General features: G+C 52.3%; 1 protein-coding gene across 4 annotated transcripts in view; it reads left to right on the forward strand.

Annotated features, from left to right (window-relative positions):
- The window catches only part of DMXL1 (Dmx like 1), a 2287446-nt gene that overhangs the window by 75501 nt on the left and 2199445 nt on the right, over nt 1-12500 (forward strand). The gene's annotated exons all lie outside the window — the stretch shown is intronic.

Consider the following 12500-nt stretch of genomic DNA (forward strand, 5'->3'; position numbering starts at 1 on the left):
TTAGTTTGTTAGAAGTACCCCTTCTGCCCAGTAGATAGTGTTGTTCAGCTACACATGGCGTCCTCGTAGTTGGTGCAGGCAGTGACTTGGACGGTGCCTTTAAAGGAGGTGTGGAATGATGTGGTGGATTGCTTGGGTGACGTTGAAATAGTGGTGTGGAGCTCAGCCCTTGGATCCCCTGTGACCTAGGTTTAGTGACCCCAGCTGAGTGGCGGCTGACCGATCTGGCCAGTTGCTGGATGGCTACCCAGACCCCTCCCCCATCCCGGCAGCTTGATGAAGGATAAAAGGATGAGGGATATGGTAGGTTTGTCTGGTTGTGCCGGTGGTAGTAAATGTGTGCTGATCCTTCCCCTCCACCCCTGCCCTCCTCCTGTTTCTATGGGATTGGTGTGTGATACTTGTCTTTTAGATGTGTAATGCTTCCCTTCGCTGGGCACCCTTGGTGCCTCTTCTCCTCCTCCCTCCCTTCTCCTGTGTCGCACCAACAATAAACGAGATGTATATATGGTGTTTAATTGAAATTTGAAACGACTTGGAAGTTGCTGTATTTACTCTGCAGTTGTTTTGTGTCCTGTTTTGAACCAGTGTCTTTTCTAATAAATAGCTTCCTTTTTCCAAAACGTTAATAAAGAACTTTTAAACAGAAGTTCAAAATGCTCATGCTTGCTCAAGTTCTGTCTACCCTGGACCCGGGAGACTGGATGATAGCATTGGACTTGCAGGACGCGTATTTCCACATTCCCGTCCTGCCTGGCCACAGGTGTTACCTGCAGTTCACGGTGGACCACAATCACTTTGTTTACTGTGCTTCCTTATGGCCAGCTCCGGGTGATCTTGCTGGCATTAAAAGCCTTTCTACCCTCTATCAAGGGAAGGGTAGTACAGGTGTTCATGAACTACACCACAGCTATGTAGTATTGCAAAAAACAGGGCAAGTGGGGTTGTGGACTCTTTGTCAAGAGGCCCTGCATCTCTGGACATGCCTGGAACGTCAGTGCATTTCTCTGGTGGTTCAACACCTGGTGGGCTCTCTGCATGCGAAGGCGGACAAACTCAGCTAAAGATGCCTCGCTTATCACAAGTGGCATCTGGATGTGGTACAAGGTCACTTTCAGCAGTAGGGAGAGCCTTGGTTAGATCTGTCCGCCACTGCCAAGGACACGCAATGTCAGCGGTTCTGTGAGCTAGAGTTTTCATGGCGGCTCTTGCTTGGAGACACCTTTTGTCTTGCGTGGAGGTCCAGTATCATGTACAACTTTCTGCCCATACCACTCCTACCCACAGTTCTCAAGAAGATCCGGAACAACCGGGCCTAAGTAAGCCTTATGGCTCTGGACTCGGCTTGGAGAGTTTGGTATCCCAAGCTGTTGAGCATGGACATCGGTCCTCCGATCAGGCTGCCCCTTCAGGAGGAACTTCTGTTGCAACAGCAAGGAAGGGTCTCCCACCCGACTCTGTCAACGTTCTGCCCTCATGTGTGGAGATTAAGCGCCGACAGTTGACAGCTTTCGACCTTCCATTTGAAGTCTGCAATGTTTTCTTGGCAGCCAGGCGTCCCTCGGCCAAGATGCTATATGCCTCTCTCAGGTCCTTCTTTTCATCCTTTCCCTTTTCATCCTTTCCCTTGCTCATCAGGGCTCTGCTCTGGGATCCTTAAAGGACTATCTTTCAGCTATCTCAGCCTTTCTGCAGTTTCCTGACCAGCCATCCCTCGTCAAATCCCCTATTGTACATAGGTTCTTAAACATTTGCAATATATGTTTCCTCCTTCACCCCTCATCATGCCTCCGTGCGACCTAAACCTAGCCCTGATTTTCCTTATGTGCGCTCCCTTTGAGCGCTTGCACAACTCTCCTCTCAGGCTCCTTACCATGAAGACTGCCTTCATGATGATGATAACATCTGACCGGCGTGTCAGGGAGCTTCCAACTTTGTCGTCCAAGCCTTCATACCTGAACACCTACCCAGACAAGCTTGTTCTTCGTACTAGAGCTTCCTTTCTGCTGAAAGTAATTACTCCTTTTCATGTAGGCAAGTCCATCACCCTACCTACTTTTAAACTCCACCACATCCCTCTAAAGAAGAGGAGTGGCTACACTGACTGGATCCAAAAAGAGCGTTGTTCTACCTTGACTGCACAAGAGAGTTCCAGGTGGACGACCAGCTCTTCATGGGGTTTGCGGAGTGAAGAAGAGAAAGGCTGTGCAGAAACGGACCCTCTCCTAATTTGATATTTGATATTTATTGACACTTGTATAGCGCGACTGTCGCTCCGGAAGGGGCATCTTGGCGCTGAGCGAGCAGAAGAACCAACGTGGAGAGGCGTGGATCAGATGGCTGCAAGAACCGCTGAGTCTGGCTGGAGGAAAATCCAGGTCTTCAAGAGTTTCCTGAACTGGCTTTCTGTGGGGGCGTGCCTAAGGTTAAAGGGGAGACCGTTCCATGCCTTTGACGCCAGGAATGAAAAAGTTTTACCACCTTTAGTTTTTAGTTTTATTCTAGGTATGGCAACCAAATTAGCTTCAGATGACCTCAGGCAGCGCGATGGAATGTAGCGCCGGAAGCGCTTGGCTAGATAGAAAGGGCCAGTGTTCCTAGTGGCCTTAAAGACCGTGACAAGGAGCTTGAAAAGAACTCTCTTGTGGAGGGGAAGCCAATGCAGCGTGTTGAGGGCTGCAGAGGCCGAGGACCTTTTCGGAAGTTTAAGAACAAGTCTGGCTGCTGCGTGTTGGACACTTTGCAGTTTCTTTAGAGAAGACTTCTTTATTCCTGCCAGGAGGCCGTTACAATAATCCAGCCGGGAAAGGATTAAGGCCACCGCGACTGTTTTTCTGGCAGAGATGGGGAGGAAGTCGAAGAATTTCTTCAGCTGTCTGATGAGGTTGAAGCAGCACCCTGCTGTGATGCGCACATGGTCATCAAAACTCAAGGAGGAGTCAAATTGGACACCTAAGTTGCGGGCCGAGGGAACCGCACTAGGCGGTGCTTCAGAGTTTTGAGGCCACCAATCCTTTGGTGAGAAAAGGATGTCTTTACCTAGTGGTATTATTTCAGTTTTAGCGCTATTGCACTTAAGATGGTGAAGGTTAAGCCAGGAAAAAACTTGGGAAAGGCAATTCTGAAATCTAAGGGCGGCGTCAGGGTATTTTTTATCAATGGTGACGACAAGCTGGGTGTCGTCAGCATATGATGTTACGAGGATGCCGTGGGATTCAATCAATGTAAGAAGGGGGGCCATATATATATTAAAAAAGAGGGGGCTAAGTATGGACCCCTGGGGCACCCCAGATGAAACAGGTCTTTCACCAGAAAGAAAGGGGCCAAGTGAAACTGTTTGTGTTCTGTTGGATAGGAATGATGTAATCCATATTAATGCAGTACCCGACACCCCAATCTCGCGCATTCTGTTAATAAGGATGGCGTGCGAGATGGTCTCGAATGCTGCGGTTAAGTCGAGCAGGATGAGTACAGCTTGTCTCCCTTCATCCTGCAAGAACTTAATGGTGTCCGATAGCTCAATCAATGCAGTTTCTGTTGAGTGGCCAGGGCGAAAACCTGATTGCTGTGGGTGCAGAATGTGATTGTTTTCCACAAAGGCTTTTAATTCCTCGTGGACCAGCTGCTCGGTGATTTTGCCTAGTGCCGGGAGTAGAGAAATGGGGCGCATATTAGATAAATCTGTAGGGGATTTGTTTTGCTTTTTCATAAGGGGCTTGACTATGGCCTTCTTCCATTCAGCGGGAACAATGCCAGAGCTGAGGGATTCATTAACAATGGCATTGATGGAAGGGTTGACGGCCTCGATGAGGTGGTGGAGAATAATCGGAGGGCAGGAGTCCGTAGGGGCTCCCGATCGGCAGGTCATGATGGCCTTCTGTGTTTGTAGCAGAGAAACTGCAGTAAAATTGTCAAGTGGAGGTAATGTAGTGACGGCATCTTGTGTATGAATTAAGGGAGGGGGAAAGTCTGTGAATGGTATTTATTTTATCAATAAAAAAATCAGCTATTTGATCGCAAAGGATTTGAGATGGGGGAATTGCAAGTGTCAGGGCCTTGGGATGGGTGAAGGACTTGACTATATTAAAAATGATCTGTTGTTTCTGTTTAGCTTCCTCTATAGCTGAAGTAAAGAACTCCTTTTTGGCTTTTTTTATATTGGAGAGGTATTGTTTCCTCTGTGAGATGTAAAGGGATCTGGAAGTGTCATCATAAGTTTTCCTCCACTCTCTTTCAAGGACCCTGCATTTAAGGTGACATTCGGAGAGGGCCTGGGTATACCAGGGGGCATTGGGTTTTCTCTTGCGATGAACTGATTTTAGGATGGTTGGGTTGGAGAAAGACGAAACCACTCTGTCAATCCAGAAGTGGAGATTTTTGGAATCTTGAGATACATCTCCGACAATAGTGGGAAGGGGAGCAAGGGGCCGGGGATTTAACATAATTGGATCAGCCACTTTCTTCCAGTTGGTCGGGAAGGGAGCGGGAGAGTACATAATATTGGATTGCGCTACGGGTTTTACCTTGATGGAAAAAGGAATAAAACAGTGGTCAGTCCATATTTGTGGGATCGGGGGAAAGACAGCTAGGGCAGCAGAGTTTGTACAGATGCCATCTAGCGTGTGGCCGGCCCGATGCGTAGGGGGGGAAACCAGTTGAGAGAGGCCAAAAATGTCCAATGAATGTTGAAAATTCAGAGTGTGGGGGTCTGAAAGGGATTCCAAATGGAGATTAAAATCACCAAGAAGGGTGAAGGTGGGGTAGTGAGTCAAGAGTGAACCAAGGGTCTCGTCCAGGGAATCCAAAAACGGTGTGGCGTTCCCAGGGGGGCGATAGATGAGTCCTCCTGAAAAGGAAGTGGATGGGTTGATTTGGATCACAAAGCCTATACCCTCACAGTGCTTGAGAGAATATTTGGCTAGAAGGGTCTATCAGATGAGCAAGTTACCTTTGGTAATGCCTTATATGGTACTCTATTAGCTGCAAATTCCTTACAAACCCACCCATCCTCCCTGCTCTGCAAACAAATTTCTAGGTACAGGGCTTTGCATTTTCAGGGCCCTAGTTTTACATACCAGTGGTCCATGTTCTTTGTTGCTCCAAGCACCTGGCGTGGAAAGTTGTGAAAAGAAACTGATATCAGTACACTGGGATTGCACCTGTATAGGCACCACACATGTCCCTGCCGGTGCAGACAATGCCACGCGGAGCCGAACAATACCACCTACCGGCACCCAGTGGTACAGCTCACAAAATCCTGTATCCAGTCTGACATCTGGGGATAATCCTAAATTATGGAATCTGTGGCTAGATAAAGGCTCTAGCAAGTAAGGCGTTACCCAAGGTAAGTTACTTGTTCAGTACTGCCATTCTATAGTTAAGTTGCCAGGTTTATAACGTGTGCTTTGTCACGAGTACCCGAAAAGAATGCTTTTCATTCGCTTGATTTTCTTGATTAGTAAAATTTTTTGAATTTTTCCTCTGTTAAGTCTCTAATACAATGTTTCTTGAGCACGCTCTGATACTGTTTCTGACTAATGCCTATAAATAGAAACACTCAATATTCTATTTTGCATTAATATAAAACTATTTACTTCATTTGGTGTAAATATGTTCTTCACCTGAAGGTCACCACAGCACCTAGAACTGGGCTGGAAAATGTACAAACTATAAAACATTGCATTGAAATTTTTCAAGCGCAACTATCATAAAAAGAGGAAGGAAAATGAAACCTTGTAGCACTTTTTTTTTTAAAGTCTTTTTATTAAACATAAAACACCCATATATAAGTAGCATTTAAGGAGAGATAGCCGAGACAAGTTCACAGTTCTGAAAATGTATCCCGTCGGCGATCCCCACCATGAGACACCCACACTCCCCCACCGCAAATCCTAGCATCCTGTCTCCCACATCAACACATATCAGTTCACAGGGCTCGCCTCAAAGTTCTTTATATTCGGCCCATGCACTCCAGATCTTTTCCCCTTTACGAGGGAAGCCCCGGCTCTGGTAGATAACCAGCTCCGCCCCACAACACCAGTCCATGTCTCTTTTCCAGGCTGTAAGAGTAGGGGCTGTCTCTGCTCCCCATTCTCGGGCAATGTTTCTCTTGGCTACCTCACCCGGAAGAGCCAGCCAGGTCTTGGCCCACAGCGGCCACGTAGTTTCTCCAGTCACCCCCAGGATGAGCCACCTTGGGTCAAGCGGGGCACTCTCGCCCACCACCTGTGCCATCACACGTGTTATACTATTCCAGTACTATTGTATCCTTGGGCATGACCAGAGTATGTGGAAGAAGGACCCTACCTCACCACATCCCCGTATTCATTTGTCAGTCTCATGGGTGCCCATCCGAACGTACGGTATTTAGGATGCATATGACCTATGGAGGATACGGAGCTGAATCTTGTAGCACTTTTTAACATTCTGTATAAATGTCATATTTGTTAAACCTTATGTAAGACAGAAAACCAGATTGACCTTAATATAAAAAAAAAAAGAATTTGCATTGACAGTACCATTCATGTGTGTTTCTGCCTTTGACAGTGCCGTTGTTTGTGTTTGGGGGTGTGTGGTACTTATAGCTGTGTATCAAAACAGTTAAATGGTAAGCCACTTAATTTTCTTCAGGTGTGGAAATGGTAAGGGAAGTGAGAAATATGATATATAGTTATTGCTCGTTGTTATTACCAATGTTCCCTTTAATTATTTTCCTCTGCGTCAGTAACTATGAATAAATCAATCAGTGTCTTGTAGAGCGCCGCTACTCATTAAGGGTCTCAAGGTGCTAGGAGTCGGGGGACAGGGAGAGCTGCAGGTCCACCGAGGTGCTGTGGTTCCGCCGAAGAGCCAGGTCTTGAGTTCCTTCCTGAAATGAGGCAGTGACAGTGATTGCCTGAGGTGGAGAGGCAGGGCTTTCCAGGTCTTTGCTGCAAGGTAGGAGAAGGATCTTCCTCCAGCTATGGTCTTGCAGATGCGTGGGATTGTAGTCAGAGCCAGTTGGAAGGAGCGAGGTCTCTGGTGGGTGCGTGGAATGCAAGGTGGTGGTTGAGGTATGCAGGTCCTGTGTTGTGTAGGGCTTTGTAGGCAACAATATGTTTGTGCAAGATCAAGAGTAGTGATGGTCCACTAAGCAAATTAGTGGGAGTGAGTACGCTATTGCATCCTAGGGGTGGGGAAGCATTAGCTAATAGCAGTAGTGGGCTGAAGAGGCCTAGCCAAAATGATTGTCAAACAACAGTCAGTGAGAGTGAAGCAAGTATGTTCTCAGTTGTGTCTGATAGGGATCTAGTTCTACAATTTGGAATCTTACTTTGCTTCCCAGGGAGCCCGGCATATTTGGCAGAGGGTGGCATAATCATTTTTGCCAATTGAAAAGAGATACCTGCAATCATTAGAAAAGCTTAGTCCAGAGCCCTGGCTAATTGGCTCCAAAAGCAGATGCTGATTGGGAATTGTAGGGACCAAAGGGCGGAGGTGGGTCTTCTCTCAAATTTATTTCTGGCCCTTGTCTTAGCCCAGGCAATCCCTATCCTATTGGGAAGGAATGAGAGGGAGCAACAGAGTAAGTTTGCTTTTTGAGTTGTGCACCTTTATGATTGGGGTAATGGCCGGGCCACTAGCAATATAAAAAAAAAGTCTAAAAGCAAAGTAGTTTTTATCTCCATAAGCACACATCACTGTAGAATTCGCTGGCACTGAAGGGAACCACTATGTACGTGGATATGTCAAAGGATCAAATGCTGTCACTCACAGTGAAATTAACCAATGGCTGAAATGGGCTCAGCTATTCCATATGCTTTAGATGTAGTGGGCATAAGAAAGTAGAGAATGACGCAGCAGCCTAATGGGTAACGAGTGAGGGTGGAAAACCCCTCCACATGCATTATTTTAATGAGATCAAAAGGTCAAGGTAAATGCTAGACCCAAAAAAGCTATTCTCCCCGTTGAACTCTAATAATGAAAATTATACGAGCCAAAAGGTGGTGATATACTCAGAATTGGGGGATGGTGGGGAATGAAAGTAAACATATCTCCAGAAGCTAAACTGCCCCTTTCATTTAACCAATGCCATTGTTTTATCCCTAAATTTTAGTCTACCTAATGGCAGAAAGTTCAGTTTGCTCCTTACTCGCCTACTTAAATCTCTAGAACAGGTAGAGTAATTAGGAACGTTTCCATTAGGGATCGAAAAGTATGGTTTATCAGTTACTTTATAACATTTTCAATGTACACACATAGTCTTTGCACTATTTGTATACCTAAAGAAATGCAACGTGTCGGCTTAACATGATTATTACCTTCAATTGCAGAAAATAACTTATTGGATTCATTAAAAAGATATTTCACCACCTCACACATCAATAGATTGCTGTTTACAGACCAAGAGGGTTGCACTTAATGTGCGAACTCAAAATTTTAAAGTTAGGAATCTTCCACTATAAATTTCAACAAAGTCTTCAAAAGGCTTATTACTAGGGCTGGGCGTAGTTTGGGTAGCGCCACTACGCACACTTTTGGAAAAAAAATTGTGGAAAATGAGGTCACGTCCTGAGGGTGTGTGTGCCCGGAACAGGGGTCCTTGGAGCCTGGGCAGACTCCCTGATCTCCCCAGCCTGGTTGGGTTGGAAAGCAGGGACCGGACCCGGGGCCTGGGTTTGGGAGACCCCGTCCTACGGCCTGCCAAGAGTCAATATGCCCAGGACAAGGGTCCCTGGTGCAGAGCCCCGGAGACCTGCAAGGCTCCTGGGCTGTCCTTCCCCGGGCGGCTGGGCCCCAGGAGCACTTGCGGGCCTCCCCATGCATGAGGCCCAACGTGGGGTTTTGGAGCCCCTCTGAGCCCTGCAGCCCCAGGGCAGGCGGGGTGGGAGCCCTCCCGTGAAGGTTCGGGTGGGCAGCTGTGAGTTCTTTCAGGCCCGGCCATCTGGTCGCACCCTTCCCCTCGGCCATCTGGTTGCACGCAATGCTTTCCAATGGGGCGACCAGATGGCCGGTCTCCCCTGGAAGTCCCGATGAGGTGCCATTTGCCTCCCCGATCCCAGAGAGGGCTCCAGGAGGTCGGACGCCTCTGCGCCCTGGGTCCCCTCCATCACTCTGTGCGCGCGGGTTCCAAGGAAGAGGGGTAGCCTTCCTCCGGGATTACTAGGGGCAGGGTATGCCCGGACACCTCTCCCGGGCTGGTGGTTCTCTGCCGGTGACCATATGGGCTATGCTTAGACAACACCTCTCCTCCGTCCAGGGGGGCTCCGAGCCACGGCACGGCAAAGTGCCCGGGACGGGCTCCATGGTTCCCAGGCAGTCCTTCCCGGGCTTCCTTCTCCAGGCCAACGACATGGCCGAGTGCCCGGGACGGGCTCAATGGGTCGCGGGCACTCCTCCCCCGGTCGTCCGGGCCGGAGGGCTCCGGTGGTCTTCCCAGTGTCTTAGGCCCAGCCCTACCGCGAAGGCTCAGGGTGGGCAGCTGGGAGTCCTTTCGATCCCGGCCATCTGGTCGCACCTTCCCCCTCGGCCATCTGGTCGCACGGAATGCTTTCCAATACGGTGACCAGATGGCCGGGCTTCCCTGGAAGTCCCAATGAGGTGCCATTCACCTCCCCGATCCCAGCGAGGGTTCAGGAGGTCGTGCGCGTTCGCGCCTAGGGTCACCTGAGCCTCGCGGTGCACACAGGTTCCCAGAAAGAGGGATAGCTTTCCTCCGGATTACTAGGAACAAGGTAGTCTGGGACCCCTCTCGGCCTAGCGGTCCTCAGCCGGCAGCTGGATGGGCCAGGATGCCGCCCCATCCCTGGGTCAATCCCTGGGTCTGCCGCGTGGCAGGATACCCTGGATGGGGTCTGACGGGCCTGGGGAGACTCCACCTGATGGGCTGGGTCCAGGGGCCTTGGGGAGGGCGGCCTCCCCACCCCAGGCTCCGTCCTGGTTCCTGCCGCGTGGCAGGGTGCTTGGGTCGGGTGCTCAGGCCCTGGGCCCTGCCCCCCGGCCTGCCACAGTGCCAAAGGCCCGGGACGGGGTTCCGTTGTGCCCGGAGAGCCTCCCCTTGCTTGGCTGGGTTCAGGAGCTCCATCCCCGGGGAGAGTGGCCTCCCCACCCCGGGCTCCGTCCTGGGTCCTGCTGCGTGGCAGGGTGCACAGGAAGGTGTCTGGAGGGCCCAGGGCGGCGTCCCCTGCGCCTCCGGACCTGGGAGCCCCGGCTGGGTCGAGGGGCCCGGCCTGGCCCCGGGTCGGGTGCCCCGGCCCTGGGCCCCGTCCCCTGGCCTGCAGCACTGCCAAAGGCCCGGCACAGGGTTCCGTTGTGCCCGGGGATCCTCCCCAGTTTGGCTGAGTTCAGGAGGTCTATCCAGGGCCCCTGAGTGCCCCGGGGAGGGTGGCCTCCCCACCCCAGGCTCCGTCTTGGGTCCTGCCACGTGGCAGGGTGCCCGGGACGGGGTCCGGAGGGCCCGGAGAGGCGTCTCCTGCGCCTCCGGTCCTGGGAGCCACGGCTGGGTCCAGGGGCCCGGCCGGGCCCCGGGTTGGGTGCTCCGGCCCTGGGCCCAGTCCCCCGGGCTGCTGCTCTACCAAGGACCTAGGACAGGGGTCCGTCGGTCCAGTGCAGGCCTTCCCTTCTTGTCAAGGTGTCCACCGGCCACGGATCGGAGGGCCTGACTGGTCCCCCTTGCAGCCTCCATGGCTGGGGCCCTGGGCCTCCTGCCCCCCATGCCTCGGCGCCCGCTCACTCTTTCGTTGGGGCACAGGGTGACCAGACATCTTCCCTTTCGTGCCCGGCCATCTGGTCACTCGGATCCCCTCGGCCATCTGGTCGCCCGGATCCCCTCGGCCATCTGGTCACCCGCAATGCTTTCCTATGGGGCGACCAGATTGCCGGACTTCCCTGGATGTCCCGATGAGGTGCCATTTGCCTCCCGGATCCCAGCGAGGGCTCCAAGAGGTCGGGTACTTTCGCACCTTGGGTCCCCTCTGTCACCTTGTGTGCATGGATTACAAGAAAGGGGGCAATTTTCCTCCGGATTACTGGGGAGAGGGTCAGTCAGACCTCCGTGAGGTCTGCTGATTCTGAATCAGGGGAAGGCAGAACCCGGGCCCGTCCCGCCGGGGCCCCCCAGGGGCCTTGGTACGCGTCTGCCTCTCAACCCCTTGCCGATGGCCCTTTTCCTCCGAGTTTGCTCAGGCATACCTCCGTGAGGTCCGGTGAAGCTGAGACGGGGGAAGGTGGCACCCGGGCCTGCCTGCCGGGGCCCCCAGGGGGCCGGGTCTGCACCGGTCTCTCACCCCCTTCCTGATGGTCCTTTTTCTCCAAGTGTTCTCAGGCAGACCTCCGTGAGTTCCGGCGATGCCAAGACTGGGGAAGGCAGCACCCAGGGCCGCCCACCGGGGTCCCCAGGGTCCCGGGTACGCACCTGCCTCTCGGGCCCCTTTCTGATGGTCCTTTTTCTCTGAGTCTGCTTGTCCCGGCAGCAGGCAGGCAATACTAAGCCAGCATAACTCCTGCGCAGGGTGGCCTGCCAGGGGATGCCCCGGCTGTGCTCTGATCGATTGGGCACTCTTGGTCTGTTTAGGGATGGACTGCTTGGCCAGCCTCGGCTGTTGTTTCAAGCAAAGAGCTTCCACCCCGCATGGACCGTCTGACTCGAGGGAGGGCCTGCCGCATGGCTGTAGGTCGTTCACCCTACCCAGCAGAGCGAAGGCCGAGCGGCCCCGGCAGCTCGTGCCCCCCAGTGGTCTGACCCGAGCGGAACGGGTCGGGTGGCACCAGGCTCTCGGATGCTGCCTGGCCGCAGGTCTGTGGGCCCTGTGCGCCACGCCGTCACCCCCCTCTGCCCAGCATGTTTCCACAGCAGCTTGTAACAATCATTCCGAGGGGTTCCGCCACCATCAGGTCCCGGCACCCCTGCGTCTCGCTCAGGCTGCGCCTCGGCCCGCCTCTCCCTCCCGGGGGAGACGGCTGGGCCTGCCGGTGCCCATGTGACCACACCATTCCACACCCCTCTAGCGAGCCCTCCCGCCCAGGCAGACGGGCTCCTTCCCCTGTCAGGCTCCCAAGAGATGGATGGCGTACGTGAAGGTTCCCGGCCCCCACCCCGTCATCAAGTGCGGCTACCTGATTGATCCTGCCAGTAGCATATGCTTGTCTCAAAGATTAAAGCGATACAAAAGGGGATGATGGACGGAGCGTTTGAACAAATCAAACACTCACCCCCAGTCAACTGATCTGGGTTTAATCCACCACCATTCTTTAGCCCACTCAGCCACCCCATTTCAGACATGGCTATATGCAAATCAGTCTGACCCTGTGCCTCATGGGAACAGTACAGCCCGAACTGCCAAGCCATGTCTTCCATGGACCGGAAACAAGCATCCTGGGACCGGTTTCGGATTCATAATCCTCATCAGCCAGGCTATCTTGAATCCAGTGGCCAAGTGAGCAAGGGACTCATGTCTGAGCATACCCTGCCACACGTAGGGCGAACGAAGCGATACAAAAGGGGATGATGGACGGAGCGTTTG

Source organism: Lissotriton helveticus, chromosome 2_1, assembly GCF_964261635.1.
Source record: "Lissotriton helveticus chromosome 2_1, aLisHel1.1, whole genome shotgun sequence".
NCBI classification, from domain to species: domain Eukaryota; kingdom Metazoa; phylum Chordata; class Amphibia; order Caudata; family Salamandridae; genus Lissotriton; species Lissotriton helveticus.